Here is a 23,583-nt window from a genome sequence, read left to right as displayed (position 1 = left end):
GGTAGTATGTCAGACACCTTAACCACTCAGCCACCAAAACCCAGAGGTGGAGGGCTAACGGTAGAATGTCAGACACCTTAACCACTCAGTCACCATGACCCAGAGGTGGAGGGCTAGTGGTAGAATGTCAGACACCTTAACCACCCAGTCACCATGACCCAGAGGTGGAGGGCTAGTGGTAGAATGTCAGACACCTTAACCACCCAGCCACCAAAACCCAGAGGTGGAGGGCTAATGGTAGAATGTCAGACACCCTAACCACCCAGTCACCATGACCCAGAGGCGAAGTGCTAGTGGTAGAATATCAGACACCTTAACCACTCAGCCACCAAGACCAAGAGGTAGAGGGCTAATGGTAGTATGTCAGACACCTTAACCACTCAGCCGACATGACCCTGAGGTGGAAGGCTAATGGTAGTATGTCAGACACCTTAACCACTCAGCTGACATGACCCAGAGGTGGAGGGCTAATGGTAGAATGTCAGACACCTTAACCACTCAGCCGACATGACCCTGAGGTGGAAGGCTAATGGTAGTATGTCAGACACCTTAACCACTCAGCCGACATGACCCAGAGGTGGAGGGCTAATGGTAGTATGTCAGACACCTTAACCACTCAGCCGACATGACCCAGAGGTGGAGGGCTAGTGGTAGAATGTCAGACACCTTAACCACTCAGCCACCAAGACCCAAAGGTGGAGGGCTAATGGTAGGATGTCAGACACCTTTACCACTCCGCTGACATGACCCTGAGGTGGAAGGTTAGTGGTAGTATGTCAGACACCTTAACTACTTAGTCACTATGACCCAGAGATGAAGGGCTACATTTGGAACATCACACACCTTAATCAAACCAGAGCCAGACATAATTACCACTCATAAAGCGATCTAATTAAGCAGGTGGTCGTTATACATAGTAAGTCCCTTATACAAGTAATATAAGATTTTGATAACTGTTAACCAAAATGTAAAGTGTAAAATGTAGTGTATTAACATTATAACGTATTGCAAATGTAATACTCCATCATTAGACATTAACATTGCCCGAGTTAGAGTGACGTAGGGTTCTCGCGACACGACCTTTGGTATTTAAGTTCATCATCATGTTTTCAAACCCTAATTGCTTGAGAGACTGTAGTTTATGATTAGTTTCTATATGTTACTGTGGGGGTGTGAACAAATAGGAGGATCAGCCAAAGATATTATTGTCCATTATTCAATATGACTATAAATCCGAGTTTAGCTTGATGAATAGGTCTATATTTATATATATATTTGGACGTCAGAGTTGATGACGATGCTTAGAGAATAAGCGTATCAGGGTGTAAATTAAAAAATAATGTACAAATGAAATATAAAACGTTGTCACTTAAGAAGAGCTAATAGCAATGTCATACCTGTTGTGATACTTATACCTGTAAATACATTAACAACATACCTGTTGTGATAATTATACCTGTAAATACATTAACAACATACCTGTTGTGATAATTATACCTGTAAATACATTAACAACATACCTGTTGTGATAATTATACCTGTTAATACATTAACAACATACCTGTTGTGATAATTATACCTGTTAATCCATATACCTGTAAATACATTAACAGCACACCTGTTGTGATAATTGTAACTGTAAATACATTAACAACACTTTCATAATTTTCCATAATGAAATGAAAACTGTCTTCCATGAGACCAACTTTGTTTGCTACCATTGTCCATATCCAGTAGTTTAGGAGAACAGCATTAGATGTTTACATATTGGCAGTATTGATTGTTTACATGTTTAAGTACAGTGTTAAATGTTTACAATATTAACTGTTTACAGCATTAAATGTTTACACCCTTAAATGTTTACACCATTACATGTTTACATCATTTAATGTTTACAGCATTAAATGTTTACATCATTTAATGTTTACAGCATTAAATGTTTACAATATTAAATGTTTTACAGCATTAAATGTTTACAATATTAAATGTTTACAGCATAAAATGTATACAACAATAAATGTTTACAGCATTAAATGTTTACAGCATTAAATGTTTATAATATTAACTGTTTACAGTATTGAATGTTTACAGCATTAAATGTTTACAATATTAAATAATTACAGCATTAATTGTTTACATAATTACATGTTTACAGTATTAAATGTCTACAATATTAAATGTTTACATCATTAAATGTTAACAGCATTAAATGTTTACAATATTTAATGTTAACAGCATTAAATGCTTACAGTATTAAATGTTTACAATATTAAATGTTTACAGCATTAAATGTTTACAAAAATAAATGTTTACACCATGAAATGTTTTCAGCATTAAATGTTTACAGCATTAACTGTTTACAGCATTAACTGTTTACAGCATTAAATGTTTACAGCATTAAATGTTTACAGTATTAAATGTTTACAGCATTAAATGTTTACAGTATTAAATGTTAACATCATTAAATGTTTACAGCATTAAATGTTTACAATATCAAATGTTTACAGCATTAAATGTTTACAATATTAACTGTTTACACCATTAAATGTTTACAGCATTAACTGTTTACAGTATTAAATGTTTACAACATCAAATGTTTACAGTATTAAATATTTGCAACATTAACTATTTAGAGTATTAAATGTTTACAGCATTAAATGTTCACAACATTAAATGTTCACAACAACATTAAATGTTTACAGTATTAAATGTTTACAGTATTAAATGTTCACAGCATTAAATCACAGCATTAAATGTTTACAGCATTAACTGTTTACAGTATTAAATGTTTACTGTGCTGTAAGTTGCTGTGGGGGATCGTATAATAATAACTGGATTGTGTCTGGGTAATTAGATGAACTTTGGTACACATCAAGAATAAGTTATCACTGTGATTAAATCAGGGGAGAAATCTCCTGTCACTGATTACACTTCTATCGATTCTACTCACATGCTTCCCAAAGCCAAATGTCAAATTTGATGCAGCAGTGATTTTCAAATTAAGAAAAGAAAATCGGTAAAACAATACGCTTGAAATGTCAAAATCAAAACCCAATAACTTTTGAATCATTATTTAATATTTTTTAATTTAATTTTTTTTATTTGTTTATTTCTATTTATTGTCATTTTTTAATTTATTTATTTTTGATGATTAAAGTCTAATAGAATGTGTCAATAATGTTTGTTTAGATTGTTATGACATAGCTGCTCTTACAGTCGGCTCTCTATTCTGTCGCTCACCTTAGGGACAAAAACATTTAATCAATAACATTTTACTGGCAAAAACGTTCACTGATCCATCCTAGAGCAAGGAGACTAGAAATCAACAACCGCCATCATCTCATCCTTATCCACACCAGGGGCAGGCAGCCACGGTGTTAGTACTAGTCAAGTGGAGAGCTAGATTGCCTCACCGCCAGCTAGCGATGCTCGCCAACTAATAGGAACCCTATGATTGGGCAATATCGCAAGCTTTAGCGCAGCCGGCACAAATACCATTTCCTGGTCGCGTTAATGTGATCCAATGTTTAGTGTGCTTGTATTGGTACATTATTTAGCTGCAAAACAAATCCTGCTGTCGACTTGTTTGTTCCTGAGCTGTCTGGGTTTGTCAGCGGTGCAGCCGCCAAGCCCCTTTAGCGGCATCCAAAGATGCCACACAGTGTGGGCACAATAACTCACCTTATTAATCAATCATATCATTAGCCGATCACCCCAAACTCCACATTTAGAAGTATACTCTCGGCTATAATTGCGGGTTAATTATCCGGCTAGCTAAGCTGAATCTTGTCACTGATCCCACAATCATTACACCACAGTGTATTGTTCTAACTGTTGGAGAACAATGATCCATCGATATTTAAATGTTTTATTATTGGCAGTTCACATCCAATATTAAGCCAGTTAGCATGGATAATTGATGGACAAAGAGTGTGCTAGGAAGGTGGACAATTAGGAGGGCTTGAATTGGAGATCAGTAGCAGAATTTAAAATGCAGATGAGGGCATTTAGGTAGAGGCGTCATAGTCAAAAGGGCAGTTAAAGGGTATCTTTATAGGGCTGACGAGGGCGTCAAAAGGGATTGGGTCACCAGCTATTGAGATTAAGGAGATGTTGTAAACAGTTAATGATCTATCATTAGGATACTAAAAGGAGTTGATACATGATTAAGGTGTTGTTCAAGCTATCTCTTAGCGTGTGAACAGTTAATTGGATAAGAATGGCACAACATGGTTGATTAGTTTAACGTTCTATTAACAGCCAGGGTCAACTAAGGACATGTTGCATTTGGATGGTGGAGGAAAGCAAGAGTACCTAGGGAAAAACTACCGACCTGCAGTTGATCAGTATCTGGCACCTGCCCAACCTGGGATTCAAAATTCTGACCTAGAGGTCTTGTGGTAATAGGTTGGGACATCTTAACCACTCGGCCACAGCGGCCTCTGGTGATCAGATTCAGTTAATAAGAATATCAGTACTCTTATAAATAGGTTGACCCCAAATCCATATCAGGGAGGTTCAGCTGTCTTGTTATCATTTTTGTTTGTGTTTCAACTCATTCTCCCCTGAAATTTCACAATGGACTGGTCTAGTCTTTTGATTTAGATGAGTCTAAATGTATTTTTAGGGTGAATGAGTTACACAGTAACAATTACAGTCATAACAGGACAGAGTTCCAGGAGAAAAAACACCAATGGTAGTTTTTCTACAGTGATATTCTTGATAATCTTTCTTTTCAGAATATTTTTGGCCAAAACCAGATGAATGAATGACAGTAGTAATGGTTATGTGTATTATAACATTAAAATTAGAAATAGTCTCATTTAATTTGAAAGTTTTAGTCCCCCTTAGAGAACGTTATGTTTTAATAACTTCAGTGAAATTCTTATCTTAAAACACAAATTCCTTACAATCAAATATGTCTCGCCTCAAACAGCTGGATAGAGAACATTTCTCAACAAAGAAATTGTCGGAAAATTCTTGATGACTTAAATCATGACATAATTTCAAGTCGGCGTGAACTGTTCCTGCTGTTATTGTGACAGATTTTTCAATGTGGTGTGGGGCCCTCTACACACCAAACACGAATATAAGTATACACAACTAGAAACAGATAATGGCAGGATGTCAAAAACTATGTTCATGATATCAATGTTTTTATTTCTCTTGTACACATGCAGGTCATTATACTTGACCTACGGGAACTAGAATTCTTTAAAGATACAACTAACTTCCAAAACAAACAAATGTTACTAAGGTGATAGGCTAATCACAGTTGAACATAAATCTTTAAATCATCTCAGGTTCCAAAATGGTCAATTTCAACTAATTTTGACCAGTGTATGAATATTGACCACTAAGCAATAGAGACTTTTTTTGTTCCTGTATTGTTTTGTTTTATAAGTTTAATGTCCTATTTAAACATCCAGGGTCATTTAAGGACATGCCAGGTTTGATTGTGGAAGAAAGCCAGAGTACCCGAAGAAAAGCCACTGACCAGTGGTCAGTATCTGACAACTGCCCTACAAGGGATTTAAATTCACAACCAAAAGGCTTGAGGTAATATGACTGGACATCTTGTTCCTTACATGGTCTTTATAAACAGGTTTTATTTTACTTCATCATATACAAGTCAAAACAACATTTGGCACAAGTTTTCATTTCTTGGTATCATAGCTATTTGAACTCACACGACAGTAAACATGCAAAAGCCTGTCAAGTATTCTCATTATTTCATTTATTTTTATAACTTGTTTATCCTAACACTAACAGATATTGATATGTCATAAAATGTAGTCGCTTCCTGTTGATTAACTGTGGCCAAGTGCACAACATAAGTGTAACACTTCACCCCAAATACTTAAGTGCCAAATCTGGTTCATTTGGGCTGCCGTTTTTTTATATCTTGGTTAAAGCATATAATTTTCTATCAAGATCTGGCTGTCAATATCTCCTTTAATACAGTAGCATCTCATTATGATGTTAAACCTACACGATAAGATCAAGAAAACAAAACTTAAGTAGGCCAGGAAATTTGGAAGATATTTCAAACAAAAGGTATTCTGGGATTAATTCAGTATTGTCCATATTATCTGAAAAATATCTAAGGATTAATTCATGAATCATGATATAAAAAATCTTCATACAAAAGCTTCTTATATACTTAGAATTTCAAGGAAATTGCCATCACAAACTTCTAATACTCTAAACGTGGAAATTTACACAAGGGAGAAACTGTACCGTTTAGTTGTTACTTACAATCATTAAGTGGAAGCAAATGGTACAATTCTTGCATCCTACTTGTAGGGCATACATAGTCAAGGTATTAACTGAAATGAAAAAGAATTAATATCACACCATTATATCAAAAAATCATTTTAATAAATTCACTGAAAATGTTGACGTCAAGAAATATTTGTAAGGGTATTGTTTTATAGAACGGCATAAAGACATTCTGTAGATTCTGTTAATAATGAATGATAGCATGTCAAGAATTCATGGCAATAAATACAAAACAAAACTGTTTACCATGAGAAAAGATAACAGTTTAAGGGAGCGTGTCTATTGATATATATTTTACTCCAAGTAAACAGGAAAACATGTTCGTTTCAGGTGTCAGGTGGACTCTCGTCATAACCATATCAAAACTAGGTGCATACTTGTGAAAATGTCCCTGCCAAGTATGTGCAATATGGCTGCACACGAAACTGGGAGAAATGGCTTAATTTACAACAGCTACATTTTATCACTGTGTAATGATATGTGGTGCGTGAAGATAATTTGAAATTTCACCAATAATAAGTTACAGATGTGGTTCGGGCCATCAGTGATTGATGTGGGGCGCTCCATGTGTGTAACTCCTAAGCAGCATCAATAACAGACAAACTAGAGCGGTGTAACTTCTGTCAGAAACCTTATCTATGGACAATCATGCATTTGTTATAGCAATGGTTAATTCAATATTACACTCAAATGATTTCAGGGTGAGAAGACAATAGAGCAATTAAAAGTTATGAGAAGCCAAAGTAAGCGTTCATGAGTATGAAGTTCATCGAAGACAACCAGAAATAAAAGCAAAGTCAGATTTCAATATAATCATAATATTTATTTCATAGTCTAACATAGAAAGTCAGGAAGTTCACCAAACACACCACAGAACTGACTAGATCACCAAACAAATAATAAGCATCAGTCTAGCTCACCACACACACAATACAACTCAGTTCACCAAACACACAATATAACTCAGTCTTAAGTCTAGTTCACCAAACACAATACAATTCAGTCTAGTTCACCAAATACAACACAACTCAGTCTAGTTCACCAAACACAATACAATTCAGTCTAGTTCACCAAACACAACACAACTCAGTCTAGTTCACCAAACACAACACAACTCAGTCTAGTTCACCAAACACAATACAATTCAGTCTAGTTTACCAAACACAATATAGCTCAGTCTAATTCACCAAACACACAATACAACTCAGTCTAATTCACCAAATGCAATACAACTCAGTCTAGTTCACCAAACACACAACACAACTCAGTCTAGTTCTCCAAACACAATAAAACTCAGTCCAGTTCACTAAACACACAATACCACTTAGTCAAGTTTGCCATATACATCATTGACATCAGTAAAGTTCGCCATGCACAAAAAACCACTTAGTTAAGTTCATTGAACACAATACAACACAGTCTAGCACATCAAACATACAATAAAAATACCATTTTTGACCCAATAATCGCCCAAAGGGTTTAAAAAAATGAAAAGGTACTAATAAGATGAAATTTGTGCACATCTTTACAGTTTTGTGTAGTTTTGGTCTTTGATATTGCCTCGGTAATTGAAATCAAGGCCTCAGAAATTGGGAGGGGCGCTTATAGGGACACGGGTGTTTATTGGGTCAAATACAGTACGTCTAGTTTACTTTATGCATAACAGATCTCAGTCAAATACTCTGAACCAGCTAAAATACATCAATATCGCAGTTGTGAATTAGTGATTATACACCCATACAATTAAATCTTCACCACTCCTGTGTGCTACCTTAAAATGACGGTTCCCATAAATAGAGTAGCGGAATGTGTTGGTGACTTTATTAAGTACCGAGGAATTAATCCGCACTTCTTCCTCCCTCACGTAACAGTGCATCAGGGATAAAATCTCAATTTGAACAAGTCAATAGAATAAACAGTGATTTCAAATGTTCTGCGATAACCTTTCATTCAACAAAATGGAAATTAATTCATGTATATTTTCTGCAAAGCACATCTCCTTGTGTCCACAAAAATTCTAATCAAATACAATCTGGGTAATGTTGAAGATGATAGAAATTAAAGTTAGAAGAAGCTTGGTCACAAATCAGTTGTCAGTGTAAGATTTCCCCGTTTTCCTTCCCGTAGTTGCAATCAAACAGTGACGTTTTTATGCGCTTGTCCGGTGCTCAATACAGCTTGGAATTTGACATGATAGATTTAATTCATTGAACGAGAGAAACCCTCATGAAGTCATCAAATATTGATGGAGCAATCTTGTTTCTGTACACACGGTAATAAATACTTGCCCCGCAGCAGTTGTGCAGTGCTGTTTATGCTTTAACGAACAATTGAAATCATGATGCCAAAACAAGTGTATTAAATTCATTTGGGTTTTTATTTTCTGCAAATGCCATGACAGAAATTAGAATTCTCTTTTTTTTTTTAAAAACAAACAAAGATAGAGAAAAAATACAATTAGAATCAGTTCAGAATTTTCCTGCACTTGAACAATGTAATTATCTTATTATTAATTTCCCCTCCAGTTTTATACGCAATGTTTAATCAGAAAACAACTCATTCATTAATGTCGCTCTCAGATCCTCGTGTTTATTTTATGTTATTGTTTTCCAATACATTCCTGTTTTAATAGCATTGTGTCTCTCAGTGATTCACATCTTCTGTTGACATGAGTGACTCCATATTATGATATAATCTGTAGTACAAATATCTATACAGTCCTCAATATTGACACATTTTGTTGCCGTCTGCCTTTGCTAATTTTTCTAAGCATCATTTATATAATTTTTATTACCTTTCTGTTACTGTATTGTAGAAATTTTACACTATTTACACAAAGGACTTTATCCGTAACATTTGGTGTAGATATCAAACTATTTTGCAAAAAGTTAACAGGTGTATTATTTGTGAAAATAAATCAAATTCTTTCGAAGGAGAGTGGGGATAAGAGAGAATTCAATAAACAGAACTGATTGATCAGATAATTGGTACATATTATTACTCTTTATGTCTTTGATACATGTTCTATAAAACTGGAGTCATGTCAGTGACTTACTACAAGTAATGTTCCACTGGCTCCTCAACCTCTGGGTTCAAAGTTTGAACCTTACATGCGGTAGTATTGAGGTACTGACTGCAGGTTGGTGGTTTTTATCTGGTACTCTGGCTCTCCTCCAGCCCCTTAACCTAGCACATCCATCAATGACACTATCTATAAACAGGACGTAAAACAAAGAATAACACTACACAGCTTGTACAACACCTGTTTAACTGTCGTATACTAACAGTATAATCAATACTTCAGCTTACATGGATTAAAATCACTAATTATGAGAGTTATGTCCCTTGGTTGACTATCATTTTCAGCCCATTCATTTACCTCATAAGAAACGTTAGTTACATTGTAAGGTGAAACTTTGAATACATTTTTATACGATGTATGCAACATGTGATCATAAATGTTAATCAGATATGATTTTTACTAAATTTCTTTAAAGCTTTTATGGTCTATGACTTTCTCTCTTTTTGTCATAGAAAAATCATTGAAAGTGTTCTACATATATTTCTCTGCATCTCTGAGTGTTGAACATTCCATATTTACCAACTTTTGTTATGTCAAGTTTGTATCCACAAAGTAATTCAGTATATATCATTATTTTTTCTCATGTACATGCATGGTTAGAATAGCCGGAAGTCTCCAAGCTTTTCCAATCTATTCTGATCTGTATAGGTATTACGGATGTTGGTCACTTGATACAACTTAGCAGATTCTGATCTGCAAAGGTATCCACAATGTCAGTCACATGATGCAACTATATTACCCAAAGTTTTAAACATGGTTGCTTTATGGGAAATAACACATCCATACTGGGGGTGGGGGTGGGGGATAGAGGGAGGGAGGGAGGGGCATAGGAAACAACCCCTACCGGGGATAAGGTAGGGGAGGGAGGGGCATAGAAAACAACACATCCACACTGGGCTGGGGTGGAGATAGGGGAGGGGGAGGGACAAAGGAAACAACCCAGTCATACTGGGGTATGAGAACGAGGTTGGGGCAAAGGAAACACCCTATCCACATTGGGCCTCGGACTACCCAACCCCTATAGTTGTAAGTGGCCACCCTACTTAACCCTAATCTAAAGGGAAATAAACTGGTAGTGTTATGTTAGTATATCACTTTCTATAATTGAATATCAGTGCTTACTTCCTGTCACCACTGTACAAAAACCCTTCAATACTGCACTGCTGTATGTATTACCAACAATGTATAAATGTACACAATATGATGTATAAAAGACACACTAACATATTAGCACTATTGCCCATCAGCATTGGAATGTTATAGGAATTAAGCCACCATCGAGGCAGCCTGTCCTCATTGTGTCTGCTATTACTAGTGCTGTCCCTCATTAGGACCCAACTATCTGCTGTACATGTTAGTAACCTTCAACACTCCTGGGAATATTTCTCACACATTTTGCTGTCTATAAATTTTTTTTTATGTTTTTGTTTCTTTTTTTGGTTGTTGATGTAACCAACATAGACTCTTGTTTTCTTCTGCTGTATCGGTTTTTAATCAGTGTTGGTGCGTGTCTGTCGTATAAAACGAGGAACAGATACAGCCATCAAAACTCAGGGGTGTTCCATTATAAGGACACTTCTCTACAATTCTCTGTTTTCCATTTGTTCAGCCCATTGCAAATTCTGCAATATAATGATTGCATTCTATCATAGGTCTTTACAGCTAAGTTTTACCTCACCACCACCAACAAACTCCTTGCCAGGGCAGGATTGGGTAGGGTAACGTTTGTTTAACATCCTTAAGGGTCATTAAGGAGGGTTAAGGATGACTGCAACCTGCCAATGTAGTATGAGGTGGAGGAAAGCAGGAGTACCAGAAGAAAAACCATCATCTACGTCATGCAGTAAGGATCTGGTCACTGCCTTATTATAAGTGGGATTAAAAAACTTGTATCTCAGAGATGAACGGCTGTGTGGTAATATGTTAGCAAGACGTCTTAACCACTCGGCCACTGCTGAATAAAATATTTGCAATCTTTGTAAATTCGCATATTAAGAATTAGTGACATCAGAACTTGTAATTGATTTCTTAAGCCTATTTGATGATATATAGTATAAAACAATATATCGGCCAATTAGAAAGCCACATCTTGACTGACAAAAAAAATCATAACATTATGTAAATGGAATTTTTTTTAAGACTATAGATGGAATTCAACATTTCCATGGGTTATTCGGAGCACATACACAGAATCAGGTAGTTGTTGGATTGATGAGTTAGCAAGATGGAGCCAACAAAAGGTAATATTCTGGACATGTTGTAACTCTAGATGGGCACATCCTTCTGCCTTCACAAACAATTAGATAGTCCATTGACACTAATGCTCCAATACAGGTCAAGTAAAATAGAAACAGCAACAAGCAAATCCTCAATTCAAATCAGTGAGTGAGGGTCAACAAAAAAAACCTCCATCTCTAAGCGACAGAGAGGGACAGCTAATCTGACAAAAGGTGGACGGAGAACTCATCAGGCCCGCCACCTAATGTGTCAAACGCAATTTCATGGATGAAGGCCCGATGCTTTCTGCTGAATTAATAGACTCCTCGGCCAGAGTGAACTATGTCCACAAAATAAGCTTCAGTTTGACCAGTAGTCGGATACACAGCACTCGTTCTGAATTTAGTTTGCTGATCAAAAACTGTTTGTCTTCAATGTTAAGATTTGCCAACATTTTAGTAGGTTAATATTACATGTAAGTCATATGTAAACAAGAGGTCCATGGAGCAATTGTTGAGAATTCCATCTTTGATTTGTGGTAACAGTGAATAAACAGTAATACTCTTCCACTAACGCATCACCTCTAATTTGCAGTTGCCAAACCACCTCTGGGCCTAGTGGGAAAGTGGTAAAGGTGACTGGCATTCTACCACTATAGGCCTACACCTCTAGGTCTAGTGGGAAAGTGGTAAAGGTGACTGGCAGTCTACCACTAGGCCTCCACCTCTAAGTCTAGTGGGAAAGTGGTGAAGGTGACTGACATTCTACCACTAATTCTCTAACTTTGTGTCCTAGTGGGAAATTGGTTAAGGTGGCTGACATTCTACCACTAGCCTTTCACCTCTGGGTCCTTGTAGGAGAGTGGTTAAGATACATGTATCTGACATTCAACCAAAAGCCTTCCCCCTGTGGGTCCTTGTAGGAAAGTGGTAAAGGTGTATGACATTCTACTAATAGCCTTCCCCCTCTGGGTCCTTGTAGGAAAGTGGTAAAGGTGTATGACATTCTACCAATAGCCTTTCACCTCTGGGTCCTTGTATGAAAGTGGTAAAGGTGTATGACATTCTACCAACAGCCTTCCACCTCTGGGTCCTTGAAGGAAAGTGGTAAAGGTGTATGACATTCTACCACTTGCTCTCTGCCTCTTGATCCTTGTAGGAAAGTGGTAAAGGTGTATGACATTTTACTAATAGCCCTCTACATTGCGGTCATAAGTTCAAAGCCCATGCACATGGAACAGCTGCTAATTTTTTGTTTTTCTGGTTTCTATGTTCCATTCAACAATCTAACTTGAGAGTGCAAAAACCGTCTTGTTCAGAAATTGATCTGGTTATTTTTGTAATGTATCTAAACTGTGGCATTCATACCTATTCCTTAATGTCTTTGGCAAATCTAAGCTTTCAAGATTTTTACTGTGTAGGACCCCCAGGGAGGGACCTGGCGACAGGGAAAGGAGGTTATCCAATCAGGTGTCAGTGTGGCTGAAATATACACACTTTAACTATCAGGAGAATAGATACATAATTCTATACTTAAGTGTACTTGTATATTAAGTTTGTGTTTCTGCACACAAAGTATTGACATTCAAACATCTGCGAGACATGTGCAGTATTTTCTAATTAAAAAACATTATCTTTGGAGTTTGGACACCTGTTTGCTTCACAATAGTCACTTTGATCCAAACAAGGTATAAAATATATTTATAACTCTACTACTAATGTTGACAAAAAATTCTAGTCAACATTCATTAGCACTATTATCTTACAGGCCACACAATGGTTTTCATGGTTATTGAGAAGACGTTTTACAACATTTTTAGCATATTTATAGCCTACAACCATGAATGAGAACCAAGATCATTCATTTTCAATAAAGCTGAATGCTAACAGCTAACATTTGCCTCCCCTATATGCATTGTGTTGAGTTTAGTGAGTGTTTTGGAAGGCTGTAGTATGTCAGTATTGTGTCTCCTTGTGGTAGTGTGTTTTGGGAGGCTGCGGTATGCTGGTGTTGTGTCTCCTTGTCTCCTTGTGATAGTGTTTTGGGGGGCTGTGGTATGTCGATGTTGTATCTCTTTGTGAAGTATTTTGGGAGGCTGTGGTATGTCGATGTTGTGTCTCCTCGTGATAATTTTTTTTAGGATACTGTTGTATGTCGGTGTTGTGTCTCCTTGTGATAGTGTTTTGGGAGGCTGTGTTATGTCCGTGTGGTGTCTCCTTGTGATAGTGTGTTTTGGGATGCTGTACGTGATATGTCGGTGTTGTTTCTCCTGGTTGAAGTATATTTTGGGAGGATGTGGTATGTCAATATTGTGTCTCCTTGTGATAGTGTGTTTTGGGAGGCTGTGGTATGTCGGTGTTGTGTCTCCTTGTGATAGTGTGTTTTGAGAGGCTGTAATATATTTGTGTTGTGTCTCCTTGTAATAGTGTGTTTTGGGATGCTGTGGTATATATCCATGTTGTGTCTCCTTGTGATAATGAAAATCTTGTCCTTTTTATAGTACTATCTCACTAAAGCATGCTGCCACAAACATAAGACAACAGTCAGCCTGAAGCAAAAAGTGAACCAGTGTCCAGGGTGATATTAGAATGAAGAAAGTAATTTAGAAAAAATGAAATGATAAGATCCCAAGGTTGACCACCTTTTATGATCATGTAAGTAAAGAAGCCAACATTTACAATTTCGAAATGAAGTTGACCTTTCACACATGACAAAATGACTTGACCTTGACCTTTAACGCTCAATGAAAACATCAACAGTTGCTAGTCTGTATGACATAAGTTATATTATTGTTTGGGTACGAGACACTACAAGGAGATACTAGACATACAGAAACATCAAATGCCACTTAAAGTCAATTCTTCCGACTCAATAAAGAAGCTGAGACGTTTCCAAACAATTTCCCAATGATACCTATAGCCAACTGTGTGTATAGGGCTACATCTCATTGATTCCAATTTATTGCATGTCTAGAAGGACAGCCACCAGACTCTCCCGAGCATTTCACAGGATACTACATCCCAACTACTCATCCACGATTTCCTGCAGATTTACTGTCTCCCTCTAGTTACTACTAGCATCTACTACAGAAAATCTCGCTTCATTAAAATCCTCACCTTAACAGTCCTATACAAAAAGTCTTTTCAGTCTATGGTCATACATCCTTCTAGTTCTATTGAATGTCTTGCATCCTGCAAGTACTGCATAATATCTTACATCCTTCTGGTCTTACCCAAAATTTTACATCCTTTTAATCCTACCCAAAATCTCATATCCTTTTAATCCTTCCCAAAATCTAACAACATCTTTCCAGTCTTACCCAAAATCTCACATCCTTTTAGTCCTACCCAAAATCTTACATCATTCTAGTCCTACCCAAAATCTCACATCCTTTTAGTCCTACCCAAAATCTCACATCCTTTCTAGTCCTACCCAAAATCTCACATCATTTTAGTCCTACCCAAAATCTTACATCATTCTAGTCCTACTCAAAATCTCACATCCTTTTAGTCCTACCCAAAATCTCACCTCATTCTAGTCCTACCCAAAATCTTACAGTCCTTCCCAAAATCTCACATCATTCTAGTTCTACTCAAAATCTCACATCCTTTTAGTCCTACCCAAAATCTCACATCCTTTTAGTCCTTCCCAAAATCTCACATCATTCTAGTCCTACTCAAAATCTCACATCCTTTTAGTCCTACCCAAAATCTCACCTCATTCTAGTCCTACCCAAAATCTCACATCCTTTTAGTCCTACCCAAAATCTCACCTCATTCTAGTCCTACTCAAAATCTCACATCCTTTTAGTCCTACCCAAAATCTTACATCATTCTAGTCCTACTCAAAATCTCACATCCTTTTAGTCCTACCCAAAATCTCACATCCTTTTAGTCCTACCCAAAATCTCACCTCATTCTAGTCCTACCCAAAATCTCACATCCTTTAAGTCCTACCCAAAATCTTACATCATTCTAGTCCTACTCAAAATCTTACATCCTTTTAGTCCTACCCAAATCTTACATCTTTAGTCCTCCCAAATCTACATCATTCTACCTACTCAAAATCTCACATCCTTTTGGTCCTACCCAAAATCTTACATCCTTTTAGTCCTTCCCAAAATCTTACATCATTCTAGTCCTACTCAAAATCTCACATCCTTTTAGTCCTACCCAAAATCTCACCTCATTCTAGTCCTACCCAAAATCTCACCTCATTCTAGTCCTACCCAAAATCTTACATCCTTTTAGTCCTTCCCAAAATCTCACATCATTCTAGTTCTACTCAAAATCTCACATCCTTTTAGTCCTACCCAAAATCTCACATCCTTTTAGTCCTTCCCAAAATCTCATCTCATTCTAGTCCTACTCAAAATCTCACATCCTTTAGTCCTACCAAAATCTCACCTCATTCTAGTCCTACCCAAAATCTCACATCCTTTAGTCCTACCCAAAATCTTACATCATTCTAGTCCTACTCAAAATCTCACATCCTTTTAGTCCTACCCAAAATCTTACATCATTCTAGTCCTACCCAAAATCTCACCTCATCTAGTCTACCAAAATCTCAATCCTTTTAGTCCTACCCAAAATCTCACCTCATTCTAGTCCTACTCAAAATCTCACATCCTTTTAGTCCTACCCAAAATCTCATCATTCTAGTCTACTCAAAATCTCACATCCTTTTAGTTCTACCCAAAATCTCACATCCTTTTAGTCCTTCCAAAATCTCATCTCATTCTAGTCCTACTCAAAATCTCACATCCTTTTAGTCCTACCCAAAATCTCACCTCATTCTAGTCCTACCCAAAATCTCACATCCTTTTAGTCCTACCCAAAATCTTACATCATTCTAGTCCTACTCAAAATCTCACATCCTTTTAGTCCTAAATCCATCAAACTCAAAATCTCACATCTTTTAGTCCTCCCAAAATCTCATCTCATTCTAGTCCAACTCAAAATCTCACATCCTTTTAGTCCTTCCCAAAATCTCATCTCATTCTAGTCCTACCCAAAATCTCACATCCTTTTAGTCCTACCCAAAATCTCACATCATTCTAGTCCTACCCAAAATCTCACATCCTTTTAGTCCTACCCAAAATCTCACATCCTTTTAGTCCTACCCAAAATCTCACATCCTTTTAGTCCTACCCAAAATCTCACATCCTTTTAGTCCTACCCAAAATCTCACATTCTTTTAGTCCTACCCAAAATCTCACATTCTTTTAGTCCTACCCAAAATTTCACATCATTCTTGAACTATCCAAAGTCTCAGTTCTTTGGAGCTCCTAACAAAATTCTCATTTCCTTTTTATCACAAAGTCACATCCCCTTTTAGTGAATTCATTATCATCACACCTACTTATCTCACATAGTCTCACCTCATTCTAGACAAAATCTCACATCTTTGCCTTCTAAAAATGACATTTACCTGCCAATGACATTGTCAAATACTTTCCAACTCAAAATCTCACATCCTCATCCATCATTCATATCTCACATCTTAGCCCTGTTCCTTAAATCTAACATTCTGGCACTTAATTGAAAACTCAAAATACAAAAATTACTTCTCATTCTCAAAATCTCACACTCTAGTCCTACTGAAAATCTTCTCTCCAAGTCCTACTCAAACTCTTACATTCTTCTTATCATACTCAAAGTGAATAAATGTCATCTTCTCAAATAAAATCTGTCATCCGCTAAAAATCAGTCAATTTACAAAGAAAAAATAACATTTCTTTGGCTTTGGCATGAAACCTTTAAATTTCCCTGATAAGTATAGAGGTATATTTAGACAATCGCTATCAGCGATCATAAAAACGGTTGTGATTTCCTTCTCTTTACAATTTATATAAAGTCTCCTTTAAAGCAAATTCACAAACGAAAGCCATGGTATATAAAAACATTTTTCTTCAGGTGTAACCAAGCGAAAAACACTAATTTTAATGTACACACTTGTAAATTTTTTTATAATCTGATAAAAGGACAGGCTGACTTTCACAGTGACTCCGCACACGTTTGAAGTGATCCCCGATTGCTGATTTCCTCTCTACCGTAATAAAACAGCAGTCGCTTATTTAATATCCACTGTTTACAGTGCATATAGTTATCCTGTTTCAATATCAACGCTCTAACCCGTGTCATATTTTTATATGATTGTTATGAACTGATAATTGATCTCTTAGTGAAATTGCAATACTTTTAGCAACTGCTATGTGTATATGACGGTTAAATAAACATTTAAAAAAAAAAAATCACTTTCACGAAAGTGTACCAGGTAATGAGTTACGCAGATAATAACTCTAAAAGGTAGAGCTGTTTATAAAGGTGTTTTATATGAATTCCTCTTATTTAACAGTAATAAATACAATTTGACATCACATGAGTCGCACAATGCGTAGAGTCGTAGCTGATAATGTGCGAGGATCGTGGGCCGTCACTATGGTGTATTATAGAATTGTCATTCAATGAAAATTATACTGTTTGAAAGGGATCTATTGATTTCTGGCTGAGATAATCTAGGCAATGGCAACTTGTAGTATTGTTAAGCATTGAGAGCGTCACAGTGGGCCCAGACACACACACTGGATCAGCACTCCACCAACAGCCAGTGCGATACATGTCCTTCACACAGGCGATCCTTGCTCCATGTGCTTTACAACTGTGTTGGGTAGATAGACCCATTGTGCACTATCAACAACATACACCGAGTTTTAGTCTAATTGATAATTGTTAATGAGTCAGGAGATTCCTCGCTCTGGAACTATCGCTGTCATCATCGCAGTTCACAAAATATACATTTACCTTGGAACCAATCAATTGTGGTGATTTTTTCTTCTCAAAGACCTGCACTTTGTGAATCGGAGTGATTTTTTTTTTTTGCAGCGGGCCGTTTTGAGTCATCAAATAACTGATTAAGAGTGACAGTGAACTGTATGACCATCGACCCATCCAAGCCCAAACAGCTGATGTGCTTGCGCCAAAGATCAGAATTAAGTGCCCTTCCTGCTACATCCCGTGTGACAGAAGAGGGGGAGACTGCATAAACAGTCATCGACAGCCAAGAGCGAGATAACACCTTAACGAGCAGGTACTTAAAACAATTAACATTAATCTCACAGCTACTCCGCCTTTTTGCCTGTAAATATCGTGCCGACCTGTATTATTTCTCCTTTGGTTGTCGCTTTATCAGTTGTTTAAACATTTCACGCTTTGGTTTAATTAAGTTAAGAGATTCTCAGACTTAATTTTTTTTTTTTTTGCTAATTAACACAATTATTTAACAGGTGAGAATTAAAATTTAACTGGATATCCACTTGTACTTTAACTGACTAATATCACAGCTTTAAGTCTTATTCCTTGATTAATAACCGCTTTATCACATAGTCAATTACAAGTAAATGTATCATAATTTGCCTTCGCTCTTACTTGTACACACAATTAGTTGAGGATCAGTGTATATAAAGACGCCTTTAAAGGTATGGATTTTGTAGTCCTTAAGTAAACAATCAGGTTGGTACAGATATAGGCCAAAAATTTAAACGTCAGCTGATTTAGCGACGATATTTACACTGTTTTGTTGAAATTTTACACATCAGCACTTAATTGAATTAGGGAAAAAAAGACAGCATTCCTATCAAATTTTACCATTTTTATTCATCATTCCCTTAAGAAGATGACTGAAATTATTAACAAAGGATGAAAATTATTTGAAATCTATTTCAAATTTTTTTGTCAGTCACAGAAGTTTGAAAGTATCTAATATTTCCATACACTTGTGTTCAGATATTGAATAAGTCTATGTACTTGAAGGTCACACATCTCCAAACTATATGTAATCATATAAGCAGATCAGCTTTCAAAGTTTTTGTTATATGATGTGAAAACAGTTCAACAAATCATTGAAAAGGTCACACATAGTTTTATCAGAATACCCAATATCAATTAAGGAGAGAAAAACTTACCGAAATGTTTAAGTGTTTTCCACCACGCTGGCTTTTCTCAGTACCAACTTTCTTTCAGCAAAGTCATTAATCATTTTACATTTAATATCCAAATTTACAATGAACTGCCAATGACACATAAACTACTAAAATTTAAATCTAGTAAAAAGTAATTAAATAAATGACATTGGAAATGATTTTCTGAATTATTTTTAGCAGTGAAATAAGAAAGTGGGTTATAGCACACAAGTACAGCTTATGAGGTTTCAAAACACAACAGGGTATGTACACACATGTACAGGTATATAATGTACCAAAGTATGTACACATGTGTACAGGTATGTAATGTACAAAATATGTACACATGTGTACAGGTATGTAATGTATCAAAAAGTGTGTACACATGTGTACAGGTATGTAATGTATCAAAGTATGTACACATGTGTACAGGTATATAATGTATCAAAGTATGTACACATGTGTACAGGTATATAATGTATCAAAGTATGTACACATGTGTACAGGTATGTAATGTACCAAGTTATGTACACACATGTACAGGTATGTAATGTATCAAAGTATGTACACACATGTACAGGTATGTAATGTATCAAAGTATGTACACATGTGTACAGGTATATAATGTACCAAATTATGTACACACATGTACAGGTATGTAATGTATCAAAGTATGTACACATGTGTACAGGAATGTAATGTATCAAAGTACTTACACATGTGTACAGGTATATAATGTATCAAAGTATGTACTCATGTGCACAGGTATATAATGTATCAAAGTATGTACACATGTGTACAGGTATATAATGTATCAAAGTACGTACACATGTGTACAGGTATATAATGTATCAAAGTATGTACACATGTGTACAGGTATATAATGTATCAAAGTATGTATACATGTGTACAGGTATGTAATGTACCAAGTTATGTACACATGTGTACAGGTATGTAATGCATCAAAGTATGTACACATGTGTACAGGTATGTAATGTACCAAGTTATGTACACATGTGTACAGGTATGTAATGTATCAAAGTATGTACACATGTGTACAGGTATGTAATGTATCAAAGTATGTACACATGTGTACAGGTATGTAATGTATCAAAGTATGTACACATGTGTACAGGTATGTAATGTACCAAGTTATGTACACATGTGTACAGGTATGTAATGTATCAAAGTATGTACACATGTGTACAGGTATGTAATGTACCAAGTTATGTACACATGTGTACAGGTATGTAATGTATCAAAGTATGTACACATGTGTACAGGTATGTAATGTATCAAAGTATGTACACATGTGTACAGGTATGTAATGTACCAAGTTATGTACATATGTGTATATGTATGTCATGTACCAAAGTATGTACAAATGTGTACAGGTAAACTATTTATCAGAGTACGTACATAAGTGTACAAGTGAATACACATGTGTACATAAATAATGAAGAATCAAGATATAATAAGATATAAAAAGTTTCAGTATTTATTGTGGAATTTTAACTTGGCTTGTAGTTGTCTTTTCAATTTTTCATACATTTCAATAGGATCACACTGAAGAATCCTCCATTTTTGACCATCTCAGCTGTATTTTCACAACCTAGCTGTCATATGCATCAAATCTTAAAACAAAGACAACCTCTTGTACTATAAATTACTTCCATCCCCGAGGATACTTGGGCACATTTATTGATTTTGTTTGCCAATTTTTTTGTGGCCTCAGTTCATCCTACTTTGTCATTGACCTCTATTCAGAATCATGTATATTTTGGAATATTACAACTGATCATGAGATGAGAAGATGAAGTGCGAGTATATATGATAAAATATCTTGTAAGATGTCATAAGCTCTATTTATATCTTACCAAATGTCCTTTAAATTCTGTTGTAAGTTTTGTTTTTAGTGCCTATAAAGACCACCCAAAGGACAACAGAAAAATTGGTCTCTATAGCCAAGTGGTCTTTAAATAATGGCCTTTTGGGACTTAAGGAAAATTTTCTCTTAATAATGGGGTGGTTTTATACGCAGCTTGTAGTTGGTAAGATTATACTACACTGTACAATAACCAATATATTCTTCAGGGGAATGGTTGGTTAGTATATATCCTATCAAGACCTGGTCAAGTAAGAAGCAAGATGCATGCACTAATTTGTGCTTGTGGTTTGGGAGGCTGCAATATATTTGTGCTGTGTCTCCTTGTGATAGGAAGTCTTGCCCACTTTATAGTGTTATCTCATTGAACCATATTATGTTTGCCTATGTTGAATTTCCCATTAAATGCCACAGTCACATTAGGCTGTGTCAGTTAAAGAGGTGGATAAAAACTGAGTACCAAGGGAAAAACCACCAACCAACAGTCAGTACCTGGCAACTGTCCCAAGTAAAACTTATTACTCTGAAGAGAAGAGCTAACTAAATATGTGGGAACATTTCATCCACTAGGGCATCGCTGCCCAAGACACATTCTGCCAGAGACATTGAATAGCACACCCCAAAATACAAGATCCCAAATCTATCTCCTTTTTATGATCATGCATAGGAAGGGTTCTAACTCCTGACATGCAGAGGACATGAAAACATTCATATGCTGCATGTGAAAATAGAAAGACAACCATGCACTTAATTAACTTGAAAAGAGTAATGTTTTATATGCTTGATCTCTTTTCCAAAAGGACCATTGGTAACCAATTTGAGCCAAGCCCATTTCCAAAATCTTATTTGATTTTCAGTTAAGGGTATATGCTGTATTCCATAAACCTGATTATAGACATATTACACTTTAAATTACCATTCAATCTCAAAATTGTTTTGGATTTAAGGGTGTATGCACATAAGACTTCCATTTTGCTATGTCTAATGGTAGTTTATGTAGGTAATGATCGTTAGCGTAGTTACAAATTGATATGCAGTTACTGCACAATATCAGAACAGAACAAGAATCAAGGTTATTTTACATAGCAACAGTCATCAAAAGGTCAACTTTACCATTATTTTCAATGATAAATGAAGGAATAATACTTGTCGCTGTTGGAGACAACACATCTACGACAGCGCTAGGATATGTACCCAGGTGGAGCCATGACATAACTACCCTGTAGATCGGTGGGACGATACAGGGGTAGATGGGGCGATAGAGAGTGGCTCGAACCTCATTAGACGTGGGTATACACTGCCAAACACAACCCCCTCGCCACCAAAATGCTCTATAGCTTTTTGTCAAAACATGTGAAAATTAATCCAAGGTAAATGAAGTGCTATCTGTGGATTATAGCGAGCTTTGCTTTGACTGACAGGTGTGCCTGTCCAGGTGACAGCGAAGTCGTAGCCCGCCGCTAGCTCACCGCACACCGACAGGCTAGTTCTCACCCCACAAATTTCAATTTTAACGCAAGTACAAGTACCCCGCTATTGAGAAGTCTGAATTGGGAAGATTATAAATTTGACAATGAACAGCAAAATGAGTCCAGTGGTCACTTGGAGGTATAAACAACAACAATGGGAGAATAGGGTTAGGTTTAGGATAACCATCGGCTAACCACAACAGCACTCTTAATGCCCGCTTACAAGCCTTATTTAGTCCAGTTACAAACCAATACAATATTCATAACAAATAGACAGGCGTCATAAAGACCCTACTTAAACAAACATCTGCAGGAATGATCTGGTTTGATTACAAACAACCGTTAGTTAGTGTAAGGCCGAGTACTTATAAAGTCTCAATCCTGTTTTGTGGTCAGTCAGTGATAAATTAATGTCTACACTCCATTTATCACTACTGTCCCTCAGTACTAATTCTTGAAAGGTGCTTAAAAATCAAACAATTTCATCCTTAATAACTTCCAATAGATTTTATCTCTACTGTGAAGGTCAATTTATGACACTTTGTGTACATATACCAACAGTGTGTATGATCTTGATTTGAATCTAATTCCAGACATATTGTTGATAAAGTTGTATTTTGCTCTATTATTTGAACTGCCAAGCTGCAAAAGAGACAGCCTCAAATCTGTGGCCCTTTGGTTTAGGTGT

The 23,583-nt window shown here is 36.2% G+C and overlaps 1 protein-coding gene across 2 annotated transcripts in view; it reads left to right on the top strand.

The window, feature by feature from the left end:
- Positions 1 to 18,048: 18,048 nt before the first annotated feature.
- LOC138323494 (zinc finger MIZ domain-containing protein 1-like) overlaps positions 18,049 to 23,583 on the top strand; it is a 146,036-nt gene continuing 140,501 nt past the window's right edge. The window contains exon 1 of one of the 2 annotated variants that reach the window (XM_069268142.1): positions 18,049 to 18,670. The gene's annotated coding sequence lies outside the window, so the exon portion shown is untranslated. The remainder of the gene's footprint in view (positions 18,671 to 23,583) is intronic. The other variant, XM_069268137.1, reaches the window with a different exon arrangement.

This window comes from Argopecten irradians, chromosome 5, assembly GCF_041381155.1.
Source record: "Argopecten irradians isolate NY chromosome 5, Ai_NY, whole genome shotgun sequence".
Lineage (NCBI taxonomy): Eukaryota > Metazoa > Mollusca > Bivalvia > Pectinida > Pectinidae > Argopecten > Argopecten irradians.
Note: the sequence above shows the minus strand (reverse complement) of the source record. Positions and strands in the feature narration are given on the sequence as shown.